At 39.8% G+C, this 14,096-nt stretch overlaps 1 protein-coding gene and 1 long non-coding RNA gene across 7 annotated transcripts in view; one reads left to right on the forward strand and one right to left on the reverse strand.

The window, feature by feature from the left end:
* The window catches only part of myo18ab (myosin XVIIIA b), a 243,461-nt gene that overhangs the window by 36,022 nt on the left and 193,343 nt on the right, over positions 1-14,096 (forward strand). The window contains exon 1 of one of the 6 annotated variants that reach the window (XM_061827959.1): positions 12,905-12,922. The exons of the other annotated variants lie outside the window; for them this stretch is intronic. The gene's annotated coding sequence lies outside the window, so the exon portion shown is untranslated. Of the gene's footprint in view, positions 1-12,904; positions 12,923-14,096 lie in introns of those variants that run through there. 6 annotated transcript variants of the gene reach the window in all.
* LOC133505073 (uncharacterized) lies at positions 666-10,459 on the reverse strand. The gene is made up of 2 exons (XR_009796145.1): positions 10,020-10,459; positions 666-1,112 (listed from the first exon to the last, which is right to left on the reverse strand). It is a non-coding gene; the product is annotated as an uncharacterized LOC133505073 (long non-coding RNA).

Raw genomic sequence — 14,096 nt, forward strand, 5'->3', positions numbered from 1 at the left:
TTGCCAGGACAATGATCCAAAACTAAGCTATGTCCACTTTTTTTGTCTGTGCGGTTAAAAATAAATATAGCACAGTATAGAAAAATGTTGAAAACACACTATTATAAAGAAATGGCATAATCAACATTACTGCTTATTGATCATTAACTAACTAAGGAGGGGAAAGAGGATGCAGACTACAACTTCTCATTGGAGAGTCTTGTTACATAATAGCACAGGGAAATTCTGATTTAGGTATTTTTTCGTTTGTCTGGTTCTTTTTTGATTCATTAGTTGATTTTGGCACAGCAAACCGATCAGGTGAAAGTTCTTTTTCTGTTCAGAAAGAAAATCAGAAAATAGGATGTCATACTGTCATATCAAAGATCAATCACTTTCTACAATTTACTGCACATTTTTGATCATTCTGATCTTTTTATGATTGCCTTGTTCACACCATCACCACCAAGCGCTTCCTCATTTTTGTTAGTCTAATGAAGAACAAAAAACCTCAACAAAGATAGCATAAGGAGCCTACCTTACTTTCATTGCATGACACAAAGACAGCAATGCATTGTGATTTCTGGATTTTGCTTTTTAGATTATCTCTCTCACAGTGGACATGCACCTATGATGAAAATTTCAGACCCCTTGATGATTTCTAAGTTGGAGATTTTGCAATATAGCAGGATGTTCAAATATTTATTTTCTTCACTGTATAACAAAGTACTTGTTTTGTGTCTAAGACAATTTAATCACACACTCAATACAACACAAAACAATAAAATAGAATTACAGTTTAGTAGCGTGTAGCACACGTTAACTAGCTAACTAGACATATAGTTACCAAACTCAAACTACTTCTCCAAAAGATGCAGGCCCTGCGGGTTGTGGGTAGCTTCCTGTTCCCCTGGTGGTGGGTCTCGGGGAGCATGTGGGGCGGTGGTGGCGGGGGATGGGTCGCTGCGGGTGGTTGTATGGGGTTTCTGTAGCCTTTGCCCAATGACCGGGGTGCCTTGGGGGTGCTGGTGGACCGCCATGTGTGTGGGACATTTCCTGTCCACATGTTTGTCCTTGGGCACACCCCTGGTCCCGATTTCCGTCCTTGATTGAATGGGTGATGTCGTTCGTCTCTGCGTTGCAGACAGAAATTATAGGACATTTCTGTTAAGTCATTTTGCATGCATAATGGTGTGAATTCACTTGCACATGTCTGTAGGCACACACTCCTGGGATTCTTTCATTGGGTGTGGGACTACTCACTTGTCGCATCAAATTGGTCATGTATACATGAAGAGTTTATGTATCACCCCACTTATGTTCTCCACCTACACGTCTATAATTCATTAATTAATTCCCATCAAATTCCAGTTGTATAGCCGGTTTCACGATCCTTTTCTCGTATGCTTCTCCTGTCCTATCTTGTCCTTTTCCTTCACTGGGTGTAGTGCTAGTCTCACACTGCATCCATATTTATTGTTCCTTTGTAGTAGATATTGAATGATTTAGTTCTTATTCTGTTACTGTTATTACTGTTCTCTTACAGTTAGCGCTTTGTCTTTGTCCTTTTTTCCCCCTCTCTCCCCTTATAGAAATTCAGTTGTGATCGACTCTGATCCTCAATAAAACCTCAGTTAAAATACGAAGAAATCAGAATGGAAGCTCATTTTGAAATGTGTATGCCAATCTGCCATTGCATTACCAAACATAGATGTTTTAGGACTGAACATGAGAAATATGATAGTGACTTCCGGCCAAAAAGCAAGCTGAGAAAGAGAAATGTGAACGAACTAAAATCCCAGTTGACTGGAAAGCAGTTATATTTCAAACTTATACTTCAAAAGCGAAAGCTGGCACCAAAGCATCTTTCCGGTTGAGTCACGTAATTGTTAAGAACAATAAGTCCTTCCAAGAAGCAGAGATGGGAAAACAGGCCCTTGTTGAAGCAGATGATGCATTGTTACGGGACTTTACAAATAAGGCAGAAATATTAGTTTCGATCAAAACTCTCCAGGTGTCAAAAAGTAGTTACACGACGCTGTGAAGCCAGGATTGAGGATTTAACCCGGTAAATGTGAAAGGACACCAGAGATTGTGAGTATTTTTCACTGCAGTTTTGGAAATTCCTCACAGAGCTAAAGTAGCCCACGATGAGGAAATGTGGTACCTTTTTGAGTGTATTATTTGGCCCCACTTATTTATGTGAGTCAGCCTTTCCCCACATAAAGATCATTAAGTCCACGTACCGTTCCACCCTAACTGATGAAGATTTGAAAGTGTGCTTGAGGCTAGCTGTCAGCAGCTACTGTCCATGCTAATCGCTCCGAGCGAGAACCTCAACATTAGGGATCGCAAACGGTTACAATTAATCGGTTATAACCGGTTTTCGATTGTTTAAAACCGAAACCGTAATCGGACTTTCGAAATCGGTTACAATTTCCAATAATTTCTTCCGGTTCCAGTATTCCACATTGCGCTATATTTCCAATATCATTTCCACTTTTTTCAAGAATGTTAACATTAAAACATTTTTACAAAAAAAAGAACAAAAATTTAATTTAGACGAGTGCGTTGTTGAAAGCCACATTCAACAAGCTTCTTTGTCAATATTGTATACAATTTACTCCGCGGTAATGGGGTAGCCATTACCGCGGAGTAAATTAAAGATTAATGGTGTTGCGCCGGAGAAAAGGAGTCGGAGGCAGAGTGTCGGACACAGGAACAAAACTTGTTTTATTGGCAGACATTAAAACACTACTCGCATAACGGCGGGAACTCTGTGAACTCGTCACCCCAGAAGAGCAACAACAAAAACAGTCCGTGCGGCACCCCAACTCGAGGTCCCGCGGGTGAATTATGTAAACACCACAATGGTACTGATTTTAAAACCGGTTAATCATTTTTTTGCTACAGGTGTTCGGTTAAAACCGATATTGAAAGTAAGCGTTTTTTTGCGATCCCTACTCAACATCTTCATTTCTGCCACCTCCAGTTCTGCTTCCCGTTGTCGCTTCAGTCCACCGTCTCTAATCCGTACATGGCCTCACCACTGTTCTATAAACTTTTTCCTTCATACTCGCAGAGACTCTTCTGTCACAAAACACACCAGACACCTTCTGGCAGCTGTTCACACCTGCTTGGACCCGTTTCTTCACTTGCTTACGACACTCACCATTGCTCTGGATTGTTGACCTTAAATATTTGAAGTCGTCCAGCCTTCCTATCTCTTCTCCCTGTAGCCTCACTCTTCCCCCTCCAACCCTCTCATTCACGCACATATATTCTGTTTAACTTTGGCTAATCTTTATTCCTCTCCTTTCCAGTGCATGTCTCCATTTTTCTAATTGTTCCTCCACTTGCTCCCTGTTTTCACTGCATATCACAATGTCATCTGTGAACATCGTGGTCCAAGGGGATTCCAGTCTAACCTCATCTGTCAGCCTATCCATTACCACTGCAAACAGGAAGGTTTTCAGAGCTGATCCCTGATGCAGTCCCACCTCCACCTTAAATCCTTCTGTCACACCTAAAGCACACCTCACCATTGTTCTGCTGCCATCATACATGTCCTGTACTATTTTAAGATACTTCTCTGCCACACCAGACTTACGCATGCAGTACCACAGTTCCTCTCTTGGTACTCTGTCATAGGCTTTCACTAGATCCACAAAGAGACAATGTAGCTCCTTCTGATCTTCTCTGTACTTTTCCACTAGCATTCTGAAGGCAAATAATGCATCTGTGAGACTCTTTCTAGAGATGAAACCATACTGTTGCTCGCAGATACTTCTGCCCTGAGTCGAGCCTCCACTACTTTTTCCCATAACTTCATTGTGTGCCTCACCAACTTTATTCCTCTATAATTCCCACAGCTCTGAGCATCACCTTCGCTCTTAAAATTGGGAACTAGTACACTTTTCCCCCCATTCTTCAGACATCTTTTCGCCCGCGAGGATTCTGTTGAATAAGTTGGTCAAAAATCCACAGCCATCTCTCCAAATTGCTTCCATACCTCCACTGGTATGTCATCAGTCTTTCCATTTTTCATCCTTTGTCGTGCCTTTCTGACTTCGCCTTTACTAATCATTTCCACTTCCTGGTCCTTCACACTTGCCTCTTCAACTCTTCCTTTTCTCTCATTTTCTTCATTCATCAACTTTTCAAAGTATTCTTTCCATCTATTTAGCACACTACTGGCACCAGTCAACACATTTCCGTCTCTATCCTTAATCACCCTTACCTGCGCACATCCTTCCCATATCTATCCCTCTGTCTGTCCAACCTGCAGAGATTCTTTTCTCCTTCTTTTGTGTCCAACCTGGTGTACATGTCTTCATATGCCTCTTGTTTAGCCTTTGCCACCTCTACCTTTGCCCTACGTCGCATCTCGATGTACTCCTTTCGCCTCTCCTCAGTCCTCTCAGTGTCCCACTTCTTCGCTAATATTTTACCATGTATGATTTCCTGTTTTTTGGGGTTCCGGCACCAAGTGTCCTTCTCCCCTTTCCTACCAGAAGACACAGCAAGTACTCTCCTGCCTGTCTCTCTGTTCACCTCGGCTGTAGTCGTCCAGTCTTACGGGAGGTTCTCCTATCCATTGAGAGCCTGTCTCACCTCTTTCTGAAAGGCCACACAACATTCTTACTTTCTCAGCTTCCACCGCATGGTTCTCTGCTCTACCTTCGTCTTCTTAATCTTCATTCCCACCACCAGAGTAATCCTACAATCCACCATCCTATTATGTTTTTTTTTTAAACATATTTTAGATTTTTTATATGTAAAATTTTACAAAAACACAACAGTAAAACAAAAAAAAAAAAAACACAGTATGCACAGACATAATAGTGTTTAAAAAAAAATCACACATCACAACATTCACATTTTTTTTCAAAAACTCTTCTAAGGGTCTCTATGTCCTCAAATTCCTGAGCTCTTCCTTCTCGTAATATACATAAGTCTTTCCAGTGCAACACAAGATGCCGTTTCCAACAACCACTCTTTTATTGGAGGAACGTTCACTTTTTTCCAAAATAATGCAATTGTTCTCCTGGCCTGCAGGAGACCAAAGTCTATTAGCGTGGCCTTCTTTTTATTAACAGCAATATCCTTGGGATATATACCTAAGATACACAGTGTTGGACAATGAGGAACCTGAATTCCAACTATTATAGAAATTGTCTGAACAATAGATTTCCAATAACCTTTGACTTTCCAACATTCCCATAAACAATGATATAAAGTGCCCTTGTCATTAGAGCACTTACTACACGTGTCTAGAATGTTAGGGGTCCACTGATGAAGTTTAACAGGAGTCATATAAGCCCTCATCAGCCATTTGTATTGTAATAGCCTCATTCTAGTATTTGTTTGTTTTTGTCCTTTAAGGCATGCATGTTCCCAATCAATTACTTCATTGTTTTCTTTAATATCTAGTTTCCATGCCTCCAATCTATTTTTACTTGATTCTGTATCATGTGAGACGAGAGATTTATAGAACATAGATATCTGCTTACATCCATGCAAACCTGACTGGACAATATCTTCTAAACTGGACAAAGGGGGCTCATACATTATGTTTTTGATTTGTGCTGACATAAAGTGTTTTAACTGCAGATATTTGAAAAAATGCTTATTGGGAATAGAAAATTTTTGACATATTTGAATGAATGTGAGCATTTCACCATTTATATAAAGGTCACCTATTGATTTTATATCATTATTTGCCCATAATTTAAAACCCTCATCTGCTCCTCCAGCTTTAAAAGTCGCTTTACCCCATATGGGAGAAAAGCGTGAAAGTAAAGGAGTGTCCCCTATATGTTTGTGTGATTTATATCTATAGTGTTTTTCAAAAATGGATTCTTGGTCTGCTATTTTAATACTCTATTCTCAGCAGAATATAAATAATACTTTAATAGAATGTGTAGTACTGTTGCTTGCTCTATTTTTACCCAAGAGGGTGATGGTGATGTTGAAAAATAATACATGGCTGATCGTAGTTGAGCAGACCAGCAATACCATTTAAAGTTTGGAAATTGTAACCCTCTGGTTTCATAAAGCATATAAAGCAACCGTAGTCTTAATCTGGCTTTCTTATTATTCCAAATACAATTCCGGAGCATTCTGTTGAGTCTAGTGAAAAAGATGTCAGGTAATGGAAGAGGTATGGGTTGAAAAAAAATATAAAAAATTCGGTAAAACCCTCATTTTAACTATGTTTATACGTCCCAACATTGAAATTGGCATAATCATCCACCTGTCTAATAACTGTTGTACCTCTAAGATTAACGTTTCATAATTAACCTGAACTATATTGTTAACATCAGGGGAAATTTTGACCCCCAAATAAGTAAATCCATCTCTCGCGTTCAAAAAAGGAGTGTTAACCACAGGATTAAGTCTCTCTTCAGTACTTAAAAATAAAATGGATGACTTTGTATCATTAATCACATAACCTGAGAAACTACCAAACCTTTTAATTTGCTCCAATAAATTTGGAAGGCACCTGGATAACTTAGTCAAAAAGAGAATGACGTCATCAGCATAAAGAGAGATTCTGTGATCTTGATCACCAATTTGGATGCCTGTCAAGCCTCTATCCATACGAAATTGACATGGCCAGGGGTTCTAAGGCTAAAATGAACAACATTGGGGAAAGGACAGCCCTGGCGTGTGGATCTTTCCATAACAATTGGTTTAGAAGTAATACTGTTAGTGATAATACTAGCAGTAGGATTTGTATATAATTTTTTTAACCATTTAAGAAAATTATTGCCAAATCCAAACCGCGGTAGAACACTGAATAAAAATGACCATTAAATTCTGTCAAATGGCCTGACGTGCATCCAATGACAGCAGTGCTGTGTCTTTACACTCTGCCTCTTCCTGGAATATATTCAAAACTCTTCCAATATTGTGAAATCCTTGACGTTTTTTAACAAAACCAAAAAGATTTTTAAGACCCCTGACATTCCAACTTGTAATTTTTAAATCAACAATTTTTTGACTTATACTTTCCATAAGCATACAAAATACAATATTATCAAAACAGTGACTTGGATTAACATAATGTCTGTGCAACTTAAACAACACAACATGAACCTTTATAAACAAATCTATAAAACATCCAAATCCCTTACTCTAAATAAAACAGATATGGGGACTAACACCAATCCACCTTAAGGAGGAGGGGTAAAACTATTCAAGCAAACGAAAAGAAACATAAATGATTGCATCCACCCAACCCGCCAATAAAAAAAACTAAATAAATACGATAGGAAATCTAGCATAAACGAAACTTACTACTCTTTTCCCCCTCCACAAAAATAAATAAATTAATAAAATCAAAAGAAAAGGTCAAACTAACTAAAAATGACCAATTTTGACCAAGCACACACTGAGCAATAACTATATAAGCTAAACCAAAAACCGGTATAGGGGCACAATTTATATAGGTCTGACATTAGAGTGTATCATGAATCTCACCATAACATTCAAGTGATTGTCTGATTAAAAACCCTCAGCTTCTCTAGGCGTGGCAAACAGCCGTATTCTTCCTTCATGTAGGACGCTCAACTTGCAGGGGTAAATCTGGAATCCGCGGTAAAGCCCTTTCCACACAAACTTCTTTCTCACCACGTTGAACTCGTTGCGTTGGTGCATGGTTTCGAAATCTGGTGCAAATGTGAGCTTGTTTTCTTCTTGGGTAATGTTGAGCTCCCTTGCTGTGCGTACAACAAATTCTCTGTCTTGAAACTTCAGAAATCGAATGATCACAGCTCTACTTTGCCCTAGTTTTGGCCGTGCCAGAGTCCGGTGTACATGCTCAAGAGTGAAGCTCCTGTCACCGCCTAGTTCTAACCATGTTGGTAACTCGTGCTCCACAAACTCCAACAAGGACCGATTCATTTCAGCATTTTCACATAGGCCAAACAGACGAAGGTTTTTGCGGCGCCCCCGGATCTCTAAATCATCCGCCTTGGTTTCCAAAAAAGAGCGATACTTTTAGCAGCAATAGCTAGCTCCGCTTTCGCCACCTCCAAATCATCTTCCAGGGATGATATACGCTCCTCAGCTTCAGTTACACGCATTGTGCTGGAGGCTACGTTGTTCCTGACCTCAACCATGCTTTGCTCCAAAGCGTTGATAGAGTTGTTCATGTCTTTCAAATGGCAGTTTGTGGTGTCAAACTTGGAAAACAAAATCCGAGTGGAGGGCTTTTAGCTCCGTTAGCACAGCCGCCATGTCTGGTACGCTATCACAGGCCTCCTTGTGCTCTTCTCCATGCTGCTGATTAGATTTTGGCTTTTGCGTGCCACGGGTCCGGCCAGAGCTTTTACCACTGGTCGTTGATGTGGTCTCAGACATTTTTCAGTCACTCTAACACTTTTATTCGGGTAGTTAAATGTTTTTATGCGGAGTTGAGCGGAGCCTCAATATTATGCTGTCATCTTGTTTCGCTGCTCGACAGCACCCTCTACCTTTGTCTTCTTAATCTTCCTACCCACCACCAGTCATCCTATGCTGTCGAGCTACACTTTTCCCTACCACTACCTTACAGTCAGTAACCTCCTTAAGATTACATCATCTGCACAAAATATAATCCACCTGCGTGCTTCTATCTCCACTCTTGTAGGTCACTCTATCTTCCTGCTTCTTCTGGAAATAAGTGTTCACTACAGCCATTTCCATCCTTTTTGCAAAGTCTACCACCATCTGTCCCTCAAAGTTCCCTTCCTGGATGCCGTACTTACCCATCTTTACTTCATCGCCCCTGTTTCCTTCACCAAAATGTCCATTACAATCTGCACCAATCACAACTCTCTGTCTGAGATGCTCAGAACTACTTCATCTAGTTCCTTCCAGAATTTCTCTTTCAACTCGAGGTCACATCCTACCTGTGGGCATAGCCACTAATCACATTATACAAAACACCCTCAATTTCAAATTTCAGTCTCATCACTCAATCTGATACTCTTTTCACCTCCAAGGCATTCATAGCCTGCTCTTCCTTTAAAATAATCCCTACTTCATTTCTCTTATCATCTACTCTGTGGTAAAATAATTTAAACCCTGCTCCTAAACTTCTAGCCTGACTACATTTCCACCTGCTCTCTTAGATGCACAATATATCGACCTTTATCCTAATCATCATGTCAACCAACTCTTGAGCTTTTCCTGTCAAATCCCAACATTTAAAGTCCCTACACTCAGTTGTAGGCTCTGTGCATTCCTCTTCTTCTTCTGATGACAAATCTGGTTTCCTCCTCTTCTTTGTCTTCGAACCACAGTAGCTGAATTTCCACCGACGCCCTGCAGTTTAGCGGTACCGGGGGCGGGCGTTGTTAACCTGGGCCACAACCGATCTGGTGTGGGATTCTTTAGAGCAGTGATTTCCAACCTTTATTGAGCCAAGGCACATATTTTACAATAGAAAAATCCCACGGCACACCAACAAAAGTAAATGTCACCAAAAATGTATAGATTAATAATTATCTGTATGTTCTTCCTGCTATCTAATAATAGAGGATTTTTTTGTTCTGTCATTGTGCCTCACTGGCATAAATATATGAATAAAGGTAGATTATTTATTGGAAATAAATGTTTTTTTTAGCGATTACATAAAATTGGATAACTTCCCACGGTACACCTGAAGAGCGCTCACGGCACACTAATATACCCCGGCACACTGTTTGGGAATCACTGCTTTAGGTGAACGCTCATATTTGTTTGGCACAGTTTTACGCCGGATGCCCTTCCTGATGCAACCCTCTACATTTATCCGAGCTTGGGACCGGCCTACAGATTGCATTGGCTTGTGCCCCCGTAGGGCTGCATTATAAAAAACTTTATAATATTAGCAAAAAGATGCTTTGAGGACCTTCAATACCCCATACCCATTAAGAAGTATTATAGATGAACCTTTTCCGTGTGACTTAACATAACGAAAAACTTGTACCCTTGAGAGTCAAAAACGTCGAATAACGAATGCGGAAATGTAACATTGAAGTACATACAGAACAAGAAGCTTGTATACTCACGCAGACTAATGCTGTTTCAAAAAACAAACTGCAACTAAGAATACAACACACAAGGGTTAAATCCATGGGGTAATTAGTAATAATGAGGTGGGGAGGTCAGGAGCTGCTGCCGGAAGCAGCTGTGCGCAGGGGAGTGGCTTGGCCACGCCCCTGACTGTTATGTCGTTTCATAACTGTCCTTCACAGCTGCCCCACCCTGCTGTACTGTGCTCTCCACCCTGTATCTTTTATTTTGAACACCCACCCCATCTGTCATCTTATTCTCTGCATTTCATAAGACATTATAATGTACATTTGCAGGCAAGCTTTAATGATGTCGCTTCCCCACTGAAGAGCATTGCAGCTGCTGGGAAATAATAGAGGCTACGTGTGGTTTAAGGGATTACCACGCGTGCTTGTCATCTTCTGATTCTTTAGCTCTATCTTGTGGTTTGGCTGCAGCGGGTATGTATGTAGCGTGATTGCCTCGAAGGAAAAAATTAGTAAATACTTAACTTAAACCTGAAACCTAGAAATGCGTACTGTTGTATTATATATAGCCTTCGTGAGTCTTCCCCGGACTCTTCAGTTTCCTCCCACATCCCAAAAACATGCATTAATTAGAGACTCCTAGGTATGATTGTGAGTGCGAGCGACTGTACCCTGCCTCCTGTCCAATGACAGCTGGGATAGGCTCCAGCACTCCCGAGACCCTCGTGAATTGCATGGATGTATTCTCCTGCATGTCTTGCATGTCCTATTAAAAGTAGCAAAACAGCAATGAAAACATGTTTTACATTATTGTGCCAGTACTACCCTCCTCCATTCAATGAAAAAGCAATGAAACAACACAACAAAAAGTTTCAACCATCTATGATTAGGTACATAACGTTTTGAGCAGATTACAACAACCATCCATCCATCCATTTTCTTAGTCGCTTATCCTGCAAGGGTTGCAGGAGTGCTGCAACCCATCGCAGCAGTCAACGGGCAGAAGGCGGGGTACACCCTGAACTGGTTGCCAGCCAATCACAGGGCACATAGAGACAAACAGACTCACTCAGAATCGCACCTCGGGGCAATTTAGAGTGTCCAATTGATGTTGCATGTTTTTAGGATGTGGGAGGAAATCAGAGTGCCCGGAGAAAACCCATGCAGGAACGGGGAGGACATGCTAATGCCACACAGGCAGGGCTTGGATTGAACCCTGGACCTCAGAACTGTGAGGCCAGCACTTTACAGCTGTGCCACCGTGCCTCCACAACAAAAACTAACATACATTATATTTCCAGAACATAGTATGATGATTATAAACTAACTGCTGTATGGTATGCATAAAGTACTTTGTCCATAACACATATTTGTTTGAATTTTTGAGTTTAATAGAAAACTTGCTGTCTCTGCAAGAGGTCCCTTCTTCCGCATTAAAGTTTCAAACAGGAAGACTGTGTTCACACAGGAACATTCAGGCGTGCAAAACACAGCCTCATGAATGCCAGATGTTTTGGTTACTTGGAGAGCTCACAAATTAGAGAAAGCTGCTTGGACTTTGGAATTCACAACCATATGATGATTAGACAAAATATAGTATGGCACCACTTCAGGATCCAGAATTAAAAAAAGTTCATGCATTACCTTCTTTATTTGTATAATTTCTGATGTAGTGTTGCAGCAGGTACCAATACCAGTACTGAACTGAGGTTAAAAAAAAAAAAAAAACACCATAGTACCAACTGTTTCCACACTCCAGAACCTCATTACAAACAAAATGCAAGAAGCACACTTTCAAACTATTCACTATTACTTGCTCTTAGCAGCATTCTAACCAGATTGTGCTGAACATTAGCATGCATAAGCGCCAGGGGTATCAAAGTCGTCATTTTGGTATTCTGATCCACAGAATATTATTGTATTGTAACTAATCTTAAGTAAGCCACAGACAGTTGTTATTTATCATATACTACACTGACTTGCAACAACAATCTGTCAGAGCCAGTCGTGGCCAAAAAAACGACTCTTTTAATTCAATATACAGTGTACATTACATTACATAACAATTTACAGAACAACAGCGTACATTCATTTTAAACTAGTTGTATGGCCAGATATTTTGAATGAAATGTTTCCACCTTCCACATTTTGTTTTGATCACTGCTGCTGGAGTGGTACACATGTGTAACTTTGGTGTGGCCTGTATTAGATCGATTCCAGCTCAGTGGTGGTGTCAATATGTTCCCTGCGACTGACTGGCGACCAGTTCAGGGTGTTGTCCACCTTTTGCCTGAAGTTACCTGGGATAGGCTCCAGCACTCCTGTGAACCTTGTGAGGATAAGCAGCTTGGATAATAAATCTTTTGTATTTTTATCTAGTCAATAATTTTCTACATGAAATGTTTACTGTATACATAAAGGGGGAAATGTTAAGACAAAATTGCAATTCATTTATTATAATTTTAATAAATTGGTACCTTTAGATATGAGTTTAATTCATCCCCTGACTTAGCTCTTATCTCAAGTTGCTTTTATGTCAAAGTGGGTAAATGAGTGAGTTTTGCCTCTGCTTACCCATACCCAAACACTCACTGAAAAAAAACGGATGCTCAGAAGCAGCTGAGTTCACACCAGCTGCATGTGTGGTGTGTCACACTGCCAAGTGAACTTTCGGTGTTGCGTTGTTTATAGCAGGCCTGGTCTGACTGTTGAGAGGAGGTTCCTATTTTTATCCCGACACAGCACCATTATATCACAACAGCTGTCCTCAGCTCTCGTCTATCCAGGGTCACGGAGAGCTGGTCTATCAGCCCACCCTCTCTCGTCCCACAGGCTCTCTCTGTCTTGTTTGCTTGCTTTCAGCTCATACATTTTGAATAGCTTTGAATCTTACTTCCAAAGAGACTGGACTTGTGGAATTTTTTCACTTGCAGGTAACCTGTTGGGAATTATGTTTAAAAAACATTTTCAGGAAAAATGGTACCTTAGTGAACTCTCGTAACACTAGTTTTAGAATGAGCTTACGTTACGTTGTTAGCTTGTCTGGCTTTTCATTCTGAAAGAAGCATTTAACAGTACAAGCTGATTCTCTCTTCAAAATAGATACACTACATGATAATGTGCTTGTTAGGTGGTGTGGATTGGCTTGGGAAATTTAGTAACTGTTGGTTTTCTGTGATTTTAAAAAAAATATTTTACAGCCAACTTGATAATGATTTTATTATACAATTTGATATATTTGAATGATTATTTTCAATTTTCAATTAAATATAGTATAACATGATTTTTTTACAGTTTGAGAAATGTCAGGATAAAATGATAACACCTATTTTTGGGGTGAGGGCACAGTTGGATTACATGTTAAATGTTGAGGACAGATTTGTTTGACAAGGTTTTTTTTCGAGCAATGTTGGTCTTGGTATTGGAATCTGATAATAAAGTGATCTAATTTATTTATATCGTGAGAAATTTTTTGTATTATTCATTAATTCAATACCAATATTTAAAAATGTAATTATCTTTCAAATGTGGAATTTCAGAAAAAAATGTCGCTTTACATACTCCTATATACACTCTTTACATCCACCTGGGATTTCTTTAATAATTCATTATTTTACTGATGTACGCTTGTCAAGCTTCATGTGGTCAGGATCAGACATTTTAGGCAGGTATTTCTGGTTATCCACCATTAAGCATGCCAACATTCAATGAACATGAAGCAGCTGCTTCTACCTTAGGGTCTAATGCATCAACTTGTTTTTCCATTATAAGCCATTACAGCACTGTTGCACAATTTCTTCAGGGGATATTTTAGTTTCTTTAGTTGAATTTTTTTAGCTGGGATAAGCTCCAGCACTCCCATGATCCTTGTGAAGATAAGTGGCTTGGAAAATTGATGGTTTATTGTTCACACTTTTTGTTTGTCTTTAGACATAGTAATGTAAATATCTGACAATCAATACATATATTTTTTTAAATGTCGGCGGTGTGGGAGAGAAAATACTGCTGAGACACAACACATAATGCCTGGATCAAACTACAAGACAAATTTGGTCTTTCACAATTACAATTTGTCAGATTACCGTTATAAAATTTGGTATCTTGTCT

The sequence above is a fragment of the Syngnathoides biaculeatus genome, chromosome 8 (genome assembly GCF_019802595.1).
Source record: "Syngnathoides biaculeatus isolate LvHL_M chromosome 8, ASM1980259v1, whole genome shotgun sequence".
Taxonomy (NCBI): Eukaryota; Metazoa; Chordata; class Actinopteri; order Syngnathiformes; family Syngnathidae; genus Syngnathoides; species Syngnathoides biaculeatus.